We start from the raw sequence: 22,469 nt of genomic DNA, 5'->3' as shown, positions 1-22,469 counted from the left end.
CTTTACAATGCTAAATAACAGAGATCATTGTGAAATATACACCTGCAGGGTATTGAGCATATGGGAAAAGTATGTAATGTCTATACTTGTACTATATTTATATCTCAAATGTAGTTGCTTAGATTTGTAAAAGAATTTTTTTACAATTTCAATGTACTCCATATTATTTTTTGTAACCCTTTCTTGCTAGCTTAATTGATTTAATATTTTATGACAGGGTCTTGCTCTGTTGCTCAGGCTAGAGTGCAGTGGCATGAACATAGCTCACTGCAGCCTCAGACTCCCAAGCACAAGCAGTCCTCCTGCCTCAGCCTTCTGAGTAATTGGGACTACAGGCACATGCCACCATATCAGGCTAATTTTGTAAATTTTTGGTAGAGATGGGGTATCATTATGTTGCCCAGGCTAGTTTCAAACTCTTGGCCTCAAGAGATCTTCCTGCCTCAGCCTCCCAAAGCACTGGGATTGCATACATGAGCCACTGCTCCTGGCTCTTGTTCGTATTTTTAATATTATTGTCTCTTTTCTTTTGTTTGATAGCTGTATATTTCTTTAGGTCTTTCACCAATTTTCCAAGTGGAGTGTTAGTATTCTTTTTTCATATTTATAATCTCCCTAAATATTAATGATATAATCCATTATCTCAGTGTTTATTTTTTCCTGTTTTTTCCAAGTTGTCTTTTAGTATTTTTAATTACAGAAACTTCATGCTTCTATATAGTTTATCCATTGATTACTTTATCATTTTTTAGTCTTATGGATTTTTTTTAAATTCAAGGGGTAGATATGTAGGTTTGCTACATAGGTATATTGTGTGATGGTAAGGTTTGGGCTTCTACTGATCCCATCATCCAGGTGGTGGACATAGGACCTAGCAGGTAGTTTTTCAACACTTACTCACTTCCCTCTCTCTCCCCTTTGAAGTTCCCTGGTGTCTGTTGTTCCCATCCTTGTGCCTGTGTGTATCCGGGTCCCACTTGTTGGGAGCCAACATCTATAGCTACATGGTTGAGGCCTGTAAAGGCCCATCTGGAAGATCGCCTCTGACATAGGATATCACTTATACCTATAATATTGGCGTGTGATTAGTGACCAGTGTGTATACATGGCAGTAAAACTTATAAGTAAATCTCAATACACCTGATGGAAAGTGCATATCAGAATTATTTCTCTCTGTCTTTCTAAGTTTTACTTCTTTCTAGATATTTTTTAACTTCTATTTCCTGGTAGACTGGTTAGTCAGCTTTGGAAAGCTGTTTCCCCTAGGGCTAAGATTAGAAACTAAATTACCATGATAGTTTTGTCACCCTGCTCCTAGCCAGGCAGAAGGCTTTCTTTTGTTTCGTTAATTACTGAAACTCTGTCTGCTTCAGCCCATGCATTTCCTTATTCAAGAGTGTGACAGCTACTATTTGATTTTTAGAGTAAACTTGTTAGGATAAAATATATACATATACACTCATAGTTGCGTAAATTTATGCTTGCTGTTTTGTTTCCTTTTGCTACATTACTCAAATATAATAGTTACTATACGATTTATAAAAGAATTAACGATAAGGTATTAGCTTAATAGGATATAGCATAGTATTAAAGTCCAATAACTAGATCATATAAAAATTAAAGTTTAGACATATGAAACATATGAATTATAGTAAAGTTTGGTAATTTAAGAATAAGTTTTAACTGAGTTATAAGGCATTACATTAAATCATAATAGGCTAATAGTATAACTGACAGTTAAGTCATTTAACTAAACTTATAGATTATAGTATAGTGTTAAGTTGATGATATTAATTGTTAAAAAACATTGGGAGTCAGTGAACTTGGATTGAACCTAGAGTTAACTTAGAAAAGTTTTTTGTATTATCAGGGTATAGAACAAAGAGTATAATATGAATGATTCATTGAACATTATGGAAAACACTTTGAATGATTTGTATTGAAATTGTGCACCTGTGACCTTAATGTAAGCATGGCAGGTATCATGGAATTCGAATTGTTTGCTTGGAAATTGCAGATCTCGTGGTGGTCTTGTGATGCATAGCTTGTAAAGCACGGAACTTGTACGCCCCCAGTAAGTGATTATCACACTGCTGGAGGGTATAGAAAATGCTATATAAGTTGGAAGGAGTCCGAATAAAATTTGACTTCAGTCCTGATCAGACTGTTCCCAGAAGAACTGCCTCCGAGTGGTCTTTTCGCTGTCTCCTGATTCTCTGGTGCGGGTCCTAACCCACCCTTGGTCAGTGCTGGTCACCGACACCCACTGATAATGGAGAATATGTGATATTATTTTTTGTTTCTATGATAACTCACTTAAGATAGTGATCTCTAGCTGCAGCCATGTTGCTGCAAAGAACGTTATTTTGTTCTTTTTCATGGTTGCATAGTATTCCACGGTGTATATGTGCCACATTTTTTTTACCAGCCCATAGTTGATGGGTACCTAGGTTGGTTCCCTGTTTTTGCTGTTGTGGATAGTGCTGCAATAAACAAGTGTCTTTTTGGTGGAGTGATGTACACTTTTGGGGGTATATACCCAGTAGTGAGATGGCTTGGTCAAAAAGTGAATCTATTTTTAGTTCTCTGAGTAATTTGCAAACTCCTTTCCACAGGGCGAAACTAGCTTACATTTCTACCTACAGTGTCTGAGTGTTCCCTTTTCTCTACAGCCTCTCCAACATCTGTTGCTTTCTGACTTTTTAATAATAGCCATTCTGACTGGTGTGAGATGGTATTTCATTGTGTTTCTGAATTGTTTTTCTCTGATGATTAGTGATGTTGAGTATTTTTTCATGTGTCTTTACTGAAGAAGTATCTGTTCATATTTGCCAATTTTTTAAAGGGTTTTTTTATCCTGTCAATTCATTTGAGTTCTTTATAGATTCTGGATATTAGTTCTTTGTTAGATGCATAGTTTGCAAATATTTTCTTCCATTCTGTAGCATATCCATTTACTATGTTGATGTTTTGCAGTGAAGTGGTTGACTTTGATTACATCCCACTTATCAATTTCTGTTTTTGCTGCTTTTGCTTTTGAGGTCTTGGTCATATATTCATTGCCCAGGACGATGTCCAGAAGGGTGTTTCCTAGGCTTTCTTTTAGGATTTTTATAGCTTAAGGTCTTATGTTTGTCATTAATCCATTTTTGTACATGATGGTAAGAAGGGGTCTTTTTTCTTCTCCATATGGTTAGCGGTTTTCCCAGCATCATTTGTTAAACAAGATGTCTTTTCCCCAGTGCTTTTTTTGATCAACTTTCTCAAAGATAAGATGTTGTAAGAGAGTTGTTTCATTTCTTGGTCTTCTATTCTATTTTATTGATTTATGTGTCAGTTTTTATATACCAGGCTGATTTGGTTACTGCAGCTTTGAAGTAAAGTTTCAAGTCTGGCAACGTGGTGTCTCTGGTTTTGTTCATTTTGCTTGGAATTGCCTTGGCTATTAAGGCTCTTTTTGGCTTCCATATGAATTCATGCAACGATTTTTTTTTCTAGATCTGTGAAAAATGATGCTGGTAATTTGAAAGAGATTTTGGAAAATCTGTAGATTACTTTAGGCAGTATGAACATTTTGACAACATTGATTCTCCCAAACCATGAGTGTGAAATGTTTTTACCATTTTTTTTTTTTGCTTCATCTTCGATTTCTTTAAAGCAGTATTTTATGGTTCTCATTGTAGAGATACACTTGATGTCCCTTTGATATCTGGCATATTTTATTTTTATGGTTGTTGTAAATGAGATCATGTTCTTGATTTGCTTCTCAGCTTCAACATTGTTGGTGTATAGAAATTGACTTATGTCTTTTTTTTTTTTTATCCCAAGACTTTGCTGAAGTCATTTATGAGTGCTAGGAGTCTTTTGGTGGGATCTTTCAGGGTTTTCTAGATATAGAATCATATTATCTGTGAAGAGAGGTAATTTGACTATTTGGATACCTTTTCTTTCTTTCTCTTGCCTGACTGCTCTGGCTAGGACTTCCAGTACTATATTGAGTAGGAGTGGTGATTACTTTGTTTTAAAATTGCTTATTTCTAATACTTATAAGTATTTTTCACCAATGTTTAATGTCTTAATTTTCCATTTAACCATTGAATACTCTTGGAATGTTCATGGGCTTATGGGAGAACAATGACTGTCCAAACTGCCTTTTTAATAAAATCATAATTCCTGATTGAACAAACTTACATTCCCAGTGTGCTTTTTCATATCATCTTTATCATGTATTATTTGTTTACAGGTATACTTGTATATTTGTATACTTTCTGGATAGTTCATTGTATTTCATTTCTTTCTGTCAATTTTGGACCCATACTACATTATTGTAATTGGTGCACTTTCATTACCTGGGACGTTCACGCCCCATTCACTTATTGTTAAAATTTTTCTTTGGCTATCTTCCTTCATTCCTTCTCCAAGATCAATTTTGAAGTAACTTTGTAAATTAAAAAAAAAATTCACAAAAATTATCTATGCTATATTTGGAAATGCATGACATTGAAAAGAACTGATATATTTACAAAGACTTCTTTTTAAATTTTTTTATTTTATTTTAAAGATGTGGCATACAATTCAGGGATAGGTATAAAAATGCTCATTATGTAGGTACCCTTGTTGATGAGGTGTGCCCCTCCTCCACAGGCAGATTCCCACTTCTGCCAATCCCACCACCCCCTCCCTGCTCCAGACAGTTTCCTGCTACTGCCAATTCTTTTCCATAGTATTATGATAATTGTTCAAGGCCCGTTTATGGGTGAAAACTTGTGGGGTCATATAGAAGGTCAATTTTTAGATCTTTTAGGAATTGCCACACTGTTTTCCACAGAGGCTATACTAATTTACACTCCCACCAACAGTGTAGAAGTGTTCCCTTTTCCCTGCATCTCTCCAGCTTCTGTTGTTTTTTGAGTTATGGTGATGGCTTCCTGACTGGAGTTAGGTGGTATCACAGTATAGTTTTAATTTGCATTTCTTTGATGACTAGAGATGGTTTTTTTTTCTTTTCAGCACGTTTGAGTTCCTTGTAGATACTAGATTTGGGCTTTTGGCAGACACACAGTTGGGAAATATTTTTTCCCAGTCTTGGGTTGTTTCCCTGCTCTCTCGATAGTTTTTTGGCTTTGCAGAAGCTTGTCAGTTTGATGAGGTCCCACTTGTCTATCTTATCTCTTATGGCACGGACACTTGGGGTTTTGATCAAGAATTGGTTGTAGCTTCCAATTTCCATAAGGGTGTCTCCTGCATTTTCTAAGGTTCTTATAGTTTGAGGTTTTACATTTAGGTCTTTGATTCATTTAGAGTTGATTTTTGTGTATGGTGATAGGTAGGGGTCCTGTTTCAATCTTCTGCATGTGGTCAGCCACTTTTCCCAGCACCATTTACTGAATAGGTTCTCCTCTCCCCAGTGGTTGGTGGTGGAGACTTTGTCGAAGATGAGTTGGTTGAGAAATTGAGGTTTTGCTTCTGGAATCTCTTTCCTGTTCTACTGGTCTATATACCTATTCTTATATCAATACCAGGGTGTTTTGATTATTGTAGCTTTACAATAAAGTTTAAAGTCTGGGAGTGTGATAACCCCCACTTTGATTTTTTTGCTGAGGATCATTTTGACTATTCGTGGTTATGTTTCCATATGAATTTCTGTATTGTCATTTCCAGGTCTGAGAAGAATACCATTGGCAATTTAATGGGTATTGCATTAATTCTGTAGATTGCCTAGGGTAGGATGGACATCTTATCAATGTTGATTCTTCCAGCTCATGAGCATGGAATATTTTTCCATTTGTTTGTGTCATCTTTGATTTCTTTGAGCAGTGTTTTGTAGTAAAGGTCTTTCACGTCTCTGGTTAGGAAGATGCCAAGCTATTTCATTTTTTTGTGTGGCTATTGTGAATGGGATTGCACTTTTTAATTTGGGTTTCTGTTTGTTTATTGTTGGTGTATAGAAATGCAACTGTTTTTGCACATTTATTTTATACCTGAGAACTTTCAAAGTCCTTTTATCAGTACAAACAGGTTTTTGACAGATTCTCTTGGGTTTTCGAGGTCTAGAATCATGTCATCTGCAAAGAGGGATGACTTGACTCCCTCTTTTCCTATTTGGATACCCCTGATCTCCTTCTCTTGTCTGATTGCTCTAGCTAGGACTTCCAAAACTATGTTGAACAAGAGGCGTGAGAGTGAGCATCCTTGTCCTGTTCTGGTTTTCAGGGGAAATGGTTCAAATTTGTCTTTTTAGCAGTATGCTGGCTGTGGGTTTCTCATAGATGGCTCTTACTACTTTGAGATATGTTCCACCTGTGCCTAGATGTTCAAGGGTTTTTATCAAGAAGGGGTACTGGATTTTTATCAAAAGCTTTTTCCGCATCTAATGATATAATCATGTGGTTTTTGTTTTTACATCTGTTGATGTGTTTAATTACGTTTATGGTCTTGCGAATGTTGAACCACCTGGCATTGTTGAGATGCAGCCTACTTATTTTTGAGATGTGCTGTTGGGTCTGGTTGGCTAGGATCTTGCTGAGAATTTTACCATTTATGTTCATCAAGGATATTGACCCAGAGTTCTCTTTGTTAGATCTTTACCTGGTGTGGGTATCAATGTGATGGTAGCTTCATCAAATGATTTGGGGAGAATTCCACATTTCTCAGTTGCCTGGGATACTTTCAATAGGATTGGTATCAGTTCCTTCTTGCATATTTTGTAAAATTCTGTTGGAAAGCCATGTGGTTCGGGGTTTTTTTTTTTTTTGGAAGGTAGTTTTCTTCTGACATAGTCATTTTCCTGGATTGTTATTGATCTATTTATGGTCTCTATTTCTTCTTATTTCAATCTCGGGAGGTTGTGTGATGTAAGAAAACCCTACATTTCCTTTAGGTTTTCAAGTTTATTTCCATACAAGTGTACACATAATCTATGATAATCTTTTGTATTTCTTTGGAGTCAATTGTGACTTGATCTACAAAGACTTATTCTTAAAGATGGTACAAATTTCCAGTAATTAATCTTCTTTTGTATCTTATATCTTTTTGGTTTTCTCCTTCATTCAGGCTTTTCAGATTTCTTGATTTTTTTTTGTTTAATTTATGTGTGTGTTCTTATTGTGACTACACTTCTATTTTTATTAGGTTTTTCTAACATAGAGGAAAGTGTTGTCTTTGTATGTTTTTTTATCATTTTACAGTCAATTAGTAGCTCTAAAAAGTATCAGTTTATCTTATTGTGCTTTTCAGTAGATAATTATAATACCTTCAAATTATAACTGCATTCTTTTAATTTTATTGTTTTTTCTTTGTCTTTTGCACCAGCTAGATTATCAGATCCATATTAAACATTGAACAACAATGTCAGGGATTCAGGTTACGTTTCTTTTGTAAGCTTAGTAAAAGTGTTTATAGTGTTTAAATGTTAACAATGTGGTTTATTGTTAGTTTAAAATAGATTTCATTTGCTTTATTGATAAAGTAGCTTTCACATTCAAGTTTACAAAGAAATTTGTCTGTTTTTTAAAAAATTTAAGTGTTATCAACTACTACTTCTTATGTATAGAGGAGACTACTATTTTTCTTGGCCATATTTTAATATTGTACCACCTTACTTTATTTTATCTTATCTTAAATTAGTGCATGTACTTTACTGGAGTTTTCCCCTACACAAAGTCTGATTTGGTTACCCCAACTGTTGAGAGACCAACTTGCTGAGAGTTGAAACCAATGCTGAGACCTCCACATGGCACCACTCCCAGCAAACTCTGGTATTTAGTTGAGTCTTTCCATCATGGAGGAGATGGTCATTTTCTCTGTCTAAAACACACAAGCATTCGGCCTGTAGATTTTTCTTTTCTCTGTAGTGAGACTTTTGCCAGCACTATCATCCCCATAGCGCCTCTGATCAGGGACTCATTGCACAGTAGACGTGTGCTAAAGGACATGCCCAGAGAATTCACTGTATTACCACATATCTTATAACTCAGAAGTGGCTGACCTGATAATAAATTGCATAGCATCATGCAGACTTACCTTTGCCCTTGCTGGAATCAAAACCCAGAAAGAAAGAGGTGCTGTCTTAAAGATATACATGATTTCAATCAGAATCTTATACAAAGTGCTGATTTTTTTACAAGGCTTGAATACAGAGGCCCTGGAACCAAGGATCATGTGGACGTGGCTCCTCCACTATGACATAATCTTTCTCACCCACAGAATTTTCCCTTCTGCCCTCTCCAAGTTCTACTGACTATGGTTCCCGAGGAAGGGATGCCTCCACCAGGTGGAAAAGAATAGTTCCTTGATTTGGAAGCAGAGATTGCTGCCTGCCATTGTGAGTTTTTCCCACCACTGAATCCACTGTTGACGACCCTGCTGTGCACTTTAGAGTCTTGTGTGATGTTTAGCATCTCATCTCTGTCATAAGTCTTAAACACGTATTTATTTTCTTCTACTTTTCTTGGATCTCTTACATCGATTACCCAGAGTTTTGCTTATTTTGCTCACACCTGTGTAAACAACTTTCTTTTATATCTGCTCTTTAAAGTTTTTTCATTATATGGTTCATTTTTTAAAATCATTTTCTTTATTATTTCCCTTTAACCTGTAGTTCATTTAGAAGATGATTTTTACCTTCTTAGGTTAAAAATACAATTTTATCTCTTATTTGATGACATTTAAGAACATTCGTTTTTCCTCAATTCATTTTCATGTGTACAAGTTATTAGTATTTGTCTTAGTTCATTCAGGGTGCCAAAACAATACCACAGATGAGATGATTGAAAAAACATTTATTTCTCACAGTTCTGGGTGCTGGGAAATTCAAGAGCAAGATGGCAGCAGACTTGGTGAAGGCCCACTTCCTGGTTCACAGCTGACAATCTTCTTGCATGTCTTTCCGTGGTGAGAGAGGAAGGAGCTCTCTGGAGTGCCTATTGCAAGGGCAATAATTCAGTTCATAGGGGCTCTACTCTTACACCCTGGCCACCTCCCAAAGGCTCCACTTCCAAATATCATCATCAAGATGAGGTTAGGATTTCAGCATACAAATTTGGGGGGAATAAAACATTATGCTGATCACAGTTTTATTGTAATTGCTTTCTTTTACTTCTAATGTTGTTGAAGATTTTCATTTGTGTTGATTTTTTTTGTATTTCTTCCTTTTAAAAATGATAATTTGCCAATTAAAAAAATAACTAAGGTACTTTTTTTGATTATTGAATTAAGGGTTTGTTTCTTTTAGGCTAGAATATAAAAATGCTAAATTTGGACTATCCTATATGTTAAAGTGTTTTTTCTCTTAGTTTATCTTTTGAGTTATCTACTTAAAATTTAAGTTTTGTGTTGTCATTTACTTTTTCCTCAGATTTTATTTTTCTTGATTTTTAAATTCTAAATAGTTCATCAATTATTCCAAGACTCCCTATAGAACAATTTCCCCCCCAGTGATTTGGAATACTCTCATTATCATATGCTACCTGGTGTATACTTCCTATTTTGGATAGAAGCTAAACTCTATAAAATATATGTGGTCATGGATGGCTTCAAACATCTTTAAACATTCAAGAAAGTAATAATTTCAGTCTTTCACAAACTATTTCAGTGAGTAGAAAAATATGGTACACTCTCCATTTCATGGTGCTAATGTTATCTTAGGAGAAAGTTTGATGATGACAGTGTGAAAGAAGGGGCAATTACAGGTTAATCTAACTCATGGATACAGGTGCAAAAATCATCTACAAAATGACAGCAAAACAAACCCAGCAATATACATCACATGGAATAATGTGTACACCAGGTAGCATATGATAATGAGAATATATACAAATTTATATGTACACATTGTTGTGTTGAGAATCCACTGTTAAATATTTCAAGTCACATTTAATATGTCCTCTAGATATTTTAAATGAAGGGCATTTTCTGGTGGCAAAATCATTCATAAATCTGGCTTAAACTTTTTCCTTTAAGGAGAACTGACTCCTCTTGACATTACAATGTGGGTTGACTAAGGACAATATGGTAGGAATCAGGAAACTTAGGACGTTTCTGTGCAAATTACTTGTGCCTTCAGAATCATCTTAGATACTTTACTTTCTTGCTTCTACTTGATGGTGACTGTAGTATACATGAATTTACAGATAACACTAGATCCCAATAGGCTACATGATTTTTTGGTATCTTATCTTTATTTAGCTTTGACCAAGGGACAGCAATATCCAGTTTCTTAAAATAGATGAGCTACTTGACACAGGAGGCATGGCTTTCCTACAGAAGTCTAGTGACTTTCACAATGATTTTCCTATCAAGATTTTCAGCAGGTTCCACAGAAAATTTTGAAATTAACAAGACACTTTGAGCGTTTTTGGACTTGCAGGGCTATACTGGTCAATAGGCAGAGCTGCTTCCATCATGGCCAGGATCAGATTAAAAGTCTTTTCTTCTCATTTGCAGTGAAACCTGGCAAACTTTCAGGTCACTCAAAGAATTACCTGTGGTACACATGCACACCTGACTGTATTATGTGTTACTTCCAGAATACAAATGGATGCATGAAACACGTGCCGCTATTTTAGTGGTAGGAAGGATAAGTTGCCACGTAATTTTTTTTTAGAAGAAATTTTCTAGCTTGCTTCAGACAATGATGTACTTTTGTTCAGTTCTTGATTTTTTTTATTAATGGAACCCTATCACAAGTATTACCTTATGATTTTAATTAATCGTATGACTTTAAGATTCATAATGTTATAGATAGCCCTAGTTTAGTTATCTTTGCTATCCGGCCTTCCTTTTTGTGAATACACCACTTGTTTGCATATTCTACTATTAATGATCATTTATGTTCTTCCTGATTATGGATTATTAAAATGCTTCCAAGAACATTTTTGTATGGCAGACAGATGTGGGATAATGGACATCATTGCCTTGTTCCTAATTTATGATTACAAGGGAAAATATCCAATGTGTCATAACTAAGAACAATATCTGCTGCAAATTTTTTGAAAAAAATATTAATTACCAGGGTAAAGAGGACTGTTTTCTAATTGTGAATGAATATTCAATTTCATCGAATGCCTTCCTTTCATCTAACGGGACCTACGTAAGCTTTTCCCTTTTATTCTGTGAATGGTTACTGCCATGTCCACGTATGTCTTAACAAATCAATCGTTTTCAAGCAGACCTCCAGCTGCTGCCATCTGCCGTTCTTTTCTTGAGGTCTGTTTTGGAGTTAGCAGAATGCTGTTCTGTCTCTGCACAGAGCAGGCTTGAAGTGTCTGTGTCCACTCCCAACTCTTTCTTCCTCTCAGGGCCAGCAACTCTCAAGCAGTGACTGACAGGAGCTGGCATTGAAATATTCCAGCGTCTCCTTTGGTTAGGTATAACTCTGAAGTGTGTGCTATATGCTATTTGAAGACTTTTCCTGTGGAGCTAAACTCCAATGGCCTGCAGTGGAAGCTAGCTTGACAACACATGCTGTCTAATTTTTCTATCTTGCTTCCTCCTCCCCTAATGATGGTTCCTGAACCTTCCAAATAAATTAACTAGACTCAGATTCTTGTCTTGTGCCTGCTTCTGGGGAAATCTAAGACTGCTGAACATTTCATTGGTGACTTTTCCAATTTTGCATTCCTAGAATAACCCATGTTTATTCCATGTGATATATATTGCTGAGTTTGTTTTGCTGTCATTTTGTAGATGATTTTTGCACCTATATCCATGAGTTAGATTAACCTGTAATTGCCCCTTCTTTCACACTGTCATCATCAGACTTTCTCCTAAGATAATATTAGCATCATGAAAAGGAGAGTGTACCATGTTTTTCTATTCACTGCAAGTCTGTGAAAGACAGAAATTATTACTTTCTTGAATGTTTAAAGATGTTTGAAGCCATCCATGACCACATATATTTTATAGAGTTTAGCTTCTATCCAAATAGGAAGTATATATGTACACACACACACACACACACACACACACACACACATGACCTTTAAGGTGCTGTGTCTTCCTGGATACCCTAGAGGCTAGTGAGATGGTGAGACAGGCTACACTGTGGCTCAGACCTGAAGAGTCAATGCAACTTCTTAGAAGTATAATTATAAAAGGGTACTTTCATCCAAGTTTTTAAAAACAGTCTCAAAAACCTCTTTTTAAAATTATAATAATAATAAAGTAAAAATTTACCAAATTATAAGCTACAGAACAGGTATCAGGAACTTTAATAATTTGCTCCAGTAAGTAAACCCCATCTGGATCAGCAGATACAAGTGCACTCAACACCTAATTATGCTTATAATTATCCAGACTCAGGACTCAGCTGTCTTCTGAGGTAAATTCATCCATGTCTCTGATAGCATCTTCCAGAGACAAGACATTGGTTTTTATTTACTATTTTGATATAGAAAAGAAACTTCAGGGTCCTTCATGTACTTAGAACTACCACTTTACAGGACAGAGAATTCATGTAGAATTTCTACCATCTCTAAAGGCACACATTTCAATTGTTTCTAGAAACCAGACGAATAATTGCAGGTGGGCATAGTGGTCTTATAGAGCCCATGGATTCTGAGAAATATTCTATTAATCACCAGTGCCTAAATCTTTGACTAAGTCACCCCCAAGGCCCCAGGATACAGTATTAGTTTTGAGTCACTGTCTGATAACACAGCAAGGTGTACTTCTCTTTCTAAAGGCCCTCCTTTTGAGGGAGGTTGGGAGTAATATTTCCTATGTGTATATGGAACATTATCGTTGGGAACAGTGATCTCTTTAACTAAGGTGCATGAACTCACTCTGATAGTAAGTTTGAATGAAGGGTGTGACTTTATTGTGATGACTCAAAACTCTGCTTTCAAGAAATGGGGGACTTTTCTTATAAGGTTATACAAAACAAGTGTGTCTTCAAGAACGTGGCCCTTTTGTTTCCTTCCTCAAGGCTCCATGGTCAATCAAACATTCAGATTAGGTCAGACTAGAGATTAAATGCCACTGCTTCAAGGTCCTCTGCTACTTCCCTGGGTATTGGGGACAGGATGGCAGTGAACTTAACAGGCTGGCCTACTCCACTCCAAAGCATTTCTCAAGTGTTGAAGAAGGTAATGTCTTCTGGAAGAGCTCATCAGTTGTCATGAGGGGTTGAGGATATCTCAACATAGAAAGGGGTACAGAAGACGATACGTTAGGAAGGGAAGATACAAACCTAAAACAAAAGGCAGAGACTGCAGACATGCAAAATAGCCCCACTGCCTCCCAGCCCCAACATGAGTCACAGCCACTTTTAGCCGAGGACAAATAACCCATTTTTTTTCTTCTTTGTTTCATCTCAGACTTCCTGGTTTTTAATAACATAATGAGAGTTTAGAACTCAAATTATAATTTTATATTCTATAATCCCATTTAGTTATATTTGCTCTTTGTATCCTATTTTGGAATAAATACTCTTGTGATTTGTACTTCAAATTATGGTTTGGAAAATCAATTTAATGCTTTGTGTCAAGCATAAACAAACCAACCAAAAAACCCAGAAAATATTAGAATGCACTGCATACCCAAAGTAAGGGTAAAGCATTGTTTTGCAAAACTTTTTTCTTTTCATATACGGTGAAATACCACAAAATACTCAATCATTCTTTAGATTTAACCCTATCTGGTAGACAGTTTATATTATGCCTATTTTTCTTTGTTTTTTTTTTTTTTCTTTTTTATTATTATAAAGATGTGGGGTACAATTCAGGGTTAGGTATACAGATGCTGATTATGCAGTTACCCTTGTTGATGAGGTGTGACCCTCCCTCCCCTGGCAGTTTCCCTCAACTGCCAATCCCATCCCCCCTCCCTGACAGTTTCCCTCTACTGCCAATCCATTTTTTGTAGTATTATAATTGTTCAAGGTCCACTTATGAGTGAGAACATGTGGTAATCTGTTCTTTGTTTCTGTGACAGATCACTGAGTAAGTATGATAGACTCCAAATCCATCCAAGTTGCTGCTAAGTCCTTATGTTTGTCCTTCTTTATGGCTGCATAATATTCCATTGTGTATATGTACCACATTTTTTTAATTCAATCCTGCTTTGATGGGCAACATGGTTGGTTCCATGTTTTGGCTATTGTGAATAGAGCTGCAACAAACATGCGTGTGCAGGTATCTTTTTTGTAGAATGGTTTGAGTTCCTTAGGGTATATTCCCAATAGGAGAATTGCTGGGTCATATGGAAGGTCAATTTCTGATTCTTTCAGAAATTGCCACACTGTCTTCCACAGAAATTGCACCAGTTTGCATTCCCATCAGCAGTGTAGAAGCGTTCCTTTTTCTTCACATCCTCACCAGCATTTGTTGTTGTTTGTTTTATTAATGATGGCCATTCTTACTGAGGTTAGGTGGTATCTCAAGGTGGTTTTGATTTGCATTTCTCTGATGATGAGTAAGGCTGAGCGCTTTTTCATGTGTCTGTTGGTTGCCCGTATATCTTCTTTTGAGAAGTCTATTCATGTCTTTTGCCCACTTTTTAATGGGGCTGTTTGCTTTCTTCCTTTTGGTGCGTTCAAGTTCCTTGTAGATCCTAGATCTTAGGCCTTTGTCAGATATACAGTTGTATGCCTATTTATTTTCAACTTCACTTTTGATTTCTACTTCAGTTGGGGCACATTGGCAATATAGTTTTCAAAAAGTGTACATACGTGCCATTTTTCTCTGAGCCTTGCTTACCTCAAAATGATTTTACTTCTTTAATAATGAAACTTTAAGTATAAAATGATTTTATCACAGTTTTTTCTCCCTGAAGTCACCGTACTCTTTAATCCATTGTCTCTAGGATTTGGATTGTGAACTCCAATATTTTGATTTTTGGGTAAGTGTGTGTGTTGTGTACCTGTTGTAGCTCCCTTTGCTTTTCTACCTTTGTGATTACAGTGTTTCACCAGCAAGGGTCTAGGGGTCACTCTCTTTTCTTTCAATCTGTCTGCTCTGTTCAATTTATATACTCATGCTTTTATTTGAAATTACATATGTAATGATTGTAACAAGTTCAGTGCCACACTCAAAGTAGTTTCAGTTATATTTCAATCTTTCCCTCTGCTCTTCAAAATTATCAATTATAAATTAGCACTAAAATTGAGTGAGTCTCTCATGCCTTCTGCATTTCTGCCATAGCAATACAAAGTTATAAACTTACTGTCTAGCAGATTCAGTGTTGTTCCCCAAGATGTCTTGCTAACAAGTTAGCTAAACTACAGATGAGGTCAGGCTCCAGAGAGAGCCTGTGTCCTGATATTGGAGTAATAGTTTACCTGAAATTGTCTGATGTTCTTTTGCTTCATCTTATCTCTCATTCTCTCTCCCTCACTTATGTGCTCTTGACCTCATTTTCCTTGAATAAGCCTCCATGGACTTCACTTCAGGAGTTTTGCACAAGCTGTTCCCTTTCCCTGGAAGGCTCTGCTCTCAGTTCTTTTTATCATTCAAGATTTGCTCAAATGTCACCTCCTCTAAGAAGCCTCTTCTGACCTCCTGTCATACCCCTTTATATTATCCCTATTGGGTTTTATTCACAGAATTTATTATTATAGTGTATTTTCTTGGTTTTGAATATTCACTATTTGTCTCTGACTAAATATAGAAAAGAACCTCATTTATTTCATCACTAAAACCCTGAAGTCTTCACATTTCTTGAATACCCGAGAGTGTTCCCTTAATTAATGAGCAGTTCTAAAAATAAAATTATTTGGGCTTACATTTTAAAAAATGTGCACATATACCTTTTAGCTTCATAATCTAAAAGTTAGAATACAGTCATGAGTTTGTGTCTTATCTCAGTGAGATAATATTTACCTTCTGAAATTATTTTATATTTTAGATTCAGGGGTACACATGTATATTCATTACATGGACATACCATGGAGCGGTGGGGATTGGGTCTCAGATGACTGTTCCCCAGATAGCAAACATTGTGTCCCATAGGGAGTTTCTGAACACTAACTCCCCTCTCCCCTACTGGTGCCCCAGTGGGCATTTAAATTGACTCCATATCTTTGCAATTGTGAATTGTGCTGTAATGAACATGTGAGTGCAGGTGTCTCTTTTACATAACAACCTCTGCTCCTTAGAATAGATACCTAGTGAGATTGCTGGGTCAAATGGTAGATCTACTTTTAGTTCTTTGAGTAATCTCCATACTGCTTTCCATAGAGGCAGTACTAAATTACACTCCTATCAGCAATGTATTGTTTTTTGATTTTTAAAATAATGGCCATTCTGGCTGGTGTAAGGGTGGTATCTCACTGTAGTTTTAATTTACATTTCTCTGATGTTGAGATTTTTTTCATGTTTGTTGGTCATTTGCATATCTTCTTTTGAGAGATATCTGTGTCATTTGCTCACTTTTTAATGGGGTTATTTGTTTTTTTCTTGCTGATTTGTTTGAGTTTTTTATAGAATCTGATTATTAGTCCTTTCTCAGATGTATAGCTTGTGAATATCTTCTCCCATTCTATAGGTTGCCTATGTGCTCTGTTGATTACTTCTTTTGTTGTGCAGAAGATTTTTAGCTTAATTAAGGCCCATTGATTTATTTTTGTTTTAGATGCATATGCTTTTGAAGTTTTAGCCCTAAATTCTTTGCCTAGGCCAATGTCTGGACTTTCTTCTAAGCTTTTTTATGGTTTCATGTCTGACATTTAAGACTGTAATGGATCTTGAGTTAGTTTTGGTATATGAGGAGAGATAGAGATCAAGTTTCATGCTTCTGATGTAGCCATTCAATTTTCCCAAAACCATTTATTGGATATGGTGCCCTTTCCCCAGTGTATGGTTTGTCTGCTTCATCAAAGATCAGTTGGTTTTAGGCATTGGGGTTTATTGCTGGGTTCTCTATTCTGTTCCATTGGTCCATGTGTCTGCTATTGTGTCAATACCAAGCTGTTTTTGTTACTACGGTCTTTTTTTTTTTTTTGAGTTGGAGTCTCACTGTCTCCCAGACTGGAGTGCAGTGGCCACTCCTGGCCACCACAGCCTCGACCTGCTGGGCTCTGGCTATCCTTCTGCCTCAGCCTTCCAAGTAGCTGGAACTACAGGCATGCACTACCACGCCCGGCTAATTTTTTGATTTATTGTAGAGATGAGGTCTCGCCTGCCTAGGTGGGTCTCGAACCCACGGGCTCAGGTAATCCACTCACCTCAGCCTCCCAAAGGCGCAGGATTACAGGCTGAGCCACCGAGCCTGGCACTTTGTAGTATAATTTGAAGCCAGGTAATGTGATGCTTCTAGGTTTGTTCCTTTTGCTTAGGATTGCTTTGGCTATTGTAGCTTTTTTTTGGTTTCATATGAATTTTAGGGTTTTTAAAAATAGTTCTGTGAAAAATGACATTGGTAGTTTGATAGGGAATGCATTGAACCTATAGATTACTTTTGGTAATGTGGTCATTTTAGTAATGTTTAATCTTCCAATTCATGAGCATGGGATGTTTCGCCATTTGTTTGTGTCCTCTGCAATATCTTTCATTAGAGTTTTGTAGCTCTCCTTGTAGATATCTTTCATCTTCTTGATTAAATATACTCCTAGGTATTTTAGATTTTTGGCTGCCATTGTAAATGGTTCTTGATTTGATTCTCAGCTTGGTCGCTATTGGTGTATAGCAGTGCTCCTGAGCGTTTGTCTTTATTTTGTATCCTGAAGTTTTACCAAATTTATCAAATCCAGGAATCTTTTGGAGGAGTATTTAGGGTTCTCCAGGTATAAGATCATATTGTCGGCATACAGAGATAGTTTGGTTTATTCTATCCCAATTTTGATGATTTTTATTTCTTTTTCTTGCCATATGGCTCTGGCTAGGGCCTTCAAGTATGATGTTGAATAGTAGTGGTGAAAGAGGGCATTCTTGACTTGTTCCCGTTCTGAAAGGTAATGTGTTCAACTTTTCTCCACTCAGGGTGACACTGTCTGTGGGTTTGTCATATATGGCTTTTATTATTTTGAGGAATGTTCCCTTTATACCTATTTTGCTAAAGATTTTTATCATGAAGGGATGACAGGATTTTATCAGTTGCTTTTTCTGTGTCTATTAAAATGATCATATGATTTTTGTTTTTAATTCTGTTTATGTAGTGGATGTTTATTGACTTGAGTATGTTGAACCATCCTTGCATCCCTGGGATAAAACCCACTTGGTCATGGTGTATTATTATCATTTTTTGTGTGCTGTTAAATTTGGTTTGCTAATGTTTTTTGAGGATTTCTCCATCTATATTCATAAGGGATACTAGTCTGTAGTTTTCTTTTTTTGTTGTGTCTTTTCATGGCTTTGGTATCGGAATGATACTGGCCTCATAGAATGATTTAGGGAGATTCCCTCCTCTTCAATCTTGTGGAACAGTTTCAGTAGAATTGGTACCAGTTCTTTGAAAGTCTGGTAGAATTCACCTGTGAGTCCACCAGGCTCCAGCATTTTTATTGTTTGGAGACCTCTAATTATTGTTTAAATCTCACTACTTATTATTGGTTTCCATTTCTTCCTGATTCAAAGTTGGGAAGGGCTGCATGTTTCCAAGAATTTATCCATTTCCTTTACATTGTCTAGTTTGTTTTCACAGAGATGTTCATAATAGCTTCAGATGATCTTTTGAATTTTTGTTGTATCAGTTGTAATGTCTCCATTTTAATTTCTGATTGAGCTAATTTGAGTCTTCTCCCTCCATTTCTTAATTAATTTAGTTAGCAGTTTATCAGTTGTGTTTATCTTTTCAAAGAACCTACTTTTTATTTTGTTGATCCTTTGTCTTGTTTTTTAAATTTCAATTTCCTTTAGTTCTATGATCTTTGCTATTTCTTTTATTCTGCTAGTTTTGGGTTTGGTTTGCTCATGTTATTTTAGTTCCTTGAATTGTGATTTAGACTGTTGATATGTGATATTTTGTGTTATTAATGCAGATATTAAATGCTATAAATTTTCCTCTGAGCACAGTTGTGGCTGACTCTCAGAAGTTTTGATAACTCATTTCATTGCTGTCATTTGTTTCCAGGAATTTTAAAATTTCCATCTTGATTTCATTGTTGACCCAAAAAATCATTCAGGAGCAAATTGTTTAACTTCCATGTCTTTGTTCAGTTTTGCAAGTTCTTCTTGGAGTTATTTTCTAGTTTGATTCCACTGTGGTCTGTGATGTGCTTGGTATGATTTTAATTTTTTAAAAATTTATTGAGACTTGATTTGTGAACTATCATATGATCTATATTAGAGAGTATTCCATGTACTGATGAAAAAAATGTATATTCTGTAGTTTTGGAGTAGAATGTTTTGTAGATATCTGTTAATTCCATTTCCTCTGGAGTCTGTTTAATGCCAATGTTTCTCTGTTGACTTTCTGCCTTGATGAGCTATTTATTGCTGTCAGTAGAGAGTTGACATCTCCCGCTATTTTTGTATTGCTGTCTATCTCTCTTTTTAGGTTTAGTAGAGTTTGTTTTATAAAGCTGGGTCCTCTGGTATGAGGCAATATATATATATATATATATTTTTGAGTTGGAGTCTCACTCTGTCACCCAGACTGGAGTGCAGTGACCACTCCCAGCCACCGCAGCCTTGACCTGCTGGGCTCTGGCAATCCTTCTGCCTCAGCCTTCCAAGTAGCTGGAACTACAGGCGTGCGCTACCACACCTGGCTAATTTTTGATTTATTGTAGAGATGAGGTCTCGCCAAGTTGCACAGGCGGGTCTCAAACCCGCGGGCTCAGGCAATCCACTCACCTCAGCCTCCCAAAGCATGGGATTACAGGCTGAGCCACCGAGCCCGGCTGGCACATATATATTTAAAATTGCTATGTCTTATTGTTAGATTTATCCTTTTATCATTAATAGCCATCATTGTCTTTTTTTTTACTCTTGTTAATTTAAAGTCTGTTTTATCTGATATGAGAAAGGTTACTTCTGCATCTTTTAGGGTTCCATTTGAGTGGAATGTTTTCCCCACCCCTTTACTTTGAGTCTATGAGAGTCTTTGTGAGTTAAGTGGATCTCTTGAAGGCAGCAGATATTTGGATTGTGTTTTATTATCCATTCTGCCAGTCTATATCTTTTTAGTAGGGAACTGAGACCATTGACATTCAGAGTTAATAATGATATGTATGGTACTATTCTACTAATCATACTGGTTATCTGGTTGCATTGTTTACTTTCTCTATTGTGTTGGTTTTCCACAAAGCATGTGAACTTTATGATTTCCAGTGTTTTTCTACTGGCGTATTTCAACCTTTTGCTTCAGTATTTAGAACTCCGCTGAGTATTTCTTCTAGAACTGGTCTAGTGGTGACAAATTCCCTTAGCTTTTCTGAGAAAAACTTTATATCTCCATTTATGAAACTTAGTTTTGTGGAATACAAAATGCTTGCTAACAGTTATTCTATGTGAGAAGATCGAAATGGGACCCCAATCTCTTCTGGCTTATGGTGTTTATTCTGAGAATTTTGCTGTTAGTCTGATAGTTTACCTTTGTAAGTAACCTAATGCTTTTATCTCACTTCTCTTAAAATTCTTTCCTTCACATTCACTTCACTTAGCTGCATAAGTATATGCCTTCGAGATGACTTTTTGCAATGAGTCTCCTGGGGGTTCTTTGGGTTTCTTGTATCTGGATGTTTAGATTTTTGGCAATGCCAGGAAAGTTCTTCTCCATTATTACCTTAAATAGATCTTCCAAACCTGTGGCTTTCTATTCCTCCTCAGGAATACCTATGATTCTTATGTTTGGACATTTTATGAAATCCCATTTTTGGAGACTCTGTTCCATTCTCCTGATTCTTTTTTCTTTATTGTTGTCAAATTGGGTTAATTACAAAGATGTGTCTTTAAGTTCTGAGATACTTTCTTTTGATTTGTCTAGTCTGTTCAAATTTTCCATTGCATTTTGTAATTCCCCAAGTGCTTCTTTCATTTCCAGAATTTCAGTTTTTTCTTTTTTTAAAGGTGTCTATCTCTTTGGACAATTTTAAAAATCAATGTCATAAATAGCTTTTTACACTTCTTTATGCTAGTTTTCAATTTTCTCCTAAAGTTCATTGACTTTTTTTTATCATCAAACTTTTGAATTCTATGGAATTTCAAAGATTTCATTTTGGTTAAGGTTCATTGCTAAAGAGTTGATGTGGCCTTTTTGGAGTGTTGGAGAACTGTTTTTCATATTGTCAGAATTCTTCTTCTTTTTTTTCTAATTTGGGTAGATGATTTCTTCTTATTCGAAGTTGGCAGGTGGGTGACTTAGGTACTGCAGTGCTCCCTGGGTTATATATAGCCTCAGTGTGGTGAGTTTCTCAACTGCCAGATGTGGCAGCCCTGTGCTGTGTACCCGCACTGTGCTCACAGCATCCTGAGTAGCCAGAATGGTTTGGAAAGTGCTGTTAGCTGGAGTTTGGGATCTGGCCTTTTCCAAGATCAAGGTATTACATCCAGTGTGGCTGGCTGTACTGTTGACCTCTGACCAGGAGGTGGCACTTGTGGAAGAAAGATGGCTAGGATGGTGGTTGTAGGGTTCCTCATTGGTGAGTGTCACTTTGAGGGAAGGCCCAGTCAGCCTAGGCTGAGGGTGCAGCTCTGGGGATTTCATAAGTTTTGTCTGCTTTTAGCCTTCAGTGCAGTGCAGAGGAAAGGATCTGAAGCACCCTGAAAATATGCACTCTTAGCTGCCAAAGTGGGGATTAGGAGGGAGTTCCAGGTCACTGGGGTTATAGTCCCAGAGAGATATAACATAAGCTGAAAACCCCTAGTTCACAAGGGGAGGGAGAGGTTACAAACAAGAGTTATAGTCCCAGAGAGATATAACATAACCTGAAAACCTCTAGTTCACAAGGGGAGGGAGAGGTTGCTATGGCAACATATCCCTCTCAGCTCCCACCTTAGCCTCAAGCAATCTTCAATCTGATTGTCAAGGTGCAGCCGGCCTCAGGGCCTTAGATGTTGTCAGGCAACCCACACTGCCTGGAAAGGAACTGTCTGCAGGCAGAGAGTTTGCCCTTACAGCCCATTCTCTCCCAAGCAGCCTGGAAGGCAGTTGCTCAACTCTGCAAGGATTGAGTTCCTTGGAAATGACATTTTTCTCTCACACCACTCGACTGCAGAGAACTTCTGCGGCTCAGGCAGTTTCCCATGAGGGACTGGGGTCCCTCCCACAAGGATCAGGGAACTCTGCAAATTTGCAGCAGGAACACAGAACTCCCAACTTCTCATTACTCACTTTACCCACTGTGTCTGGAGGCTGTGGTGGTGCAGGCAAGAGTCCAGCCAGTTCCAGCCCAAGTCAGTGTATTTTTTCTTACTTTTCAGTCTAAGAGACTCATTTGGAGACTCATGGGGCATGCTACTGCATCCATTCCTCTCTGGGTGCTGAGGAAACTCTATCTTGGTTTACTCCATAGGAGAAATGAACTCTAGTGACCTCATGTTGGCCATCTTTTTTTTTTTTTTGAGTTAGAGTCTCACTCTGTCGCCCAGACT

Source organism: Carlito syrichta, unplaced genomic scaffold (genome assembly GCF_000164805.1).
Source record: "Carlito syrichta isolate Samal-C Ts95f unplaced genomic scaffold, Tarsius_syrichta-2.0.1 Scaffold284263, whole genome shotgun sequence".
Lineage (NCBI taxonomy): Eukaryota > Metazoa > Chordata > Mammalia > Primates > Tarsiidae > Carlito > Carlito syrichta.
This window is presented reverse-complemented; position numbering follows the sequence as displayed.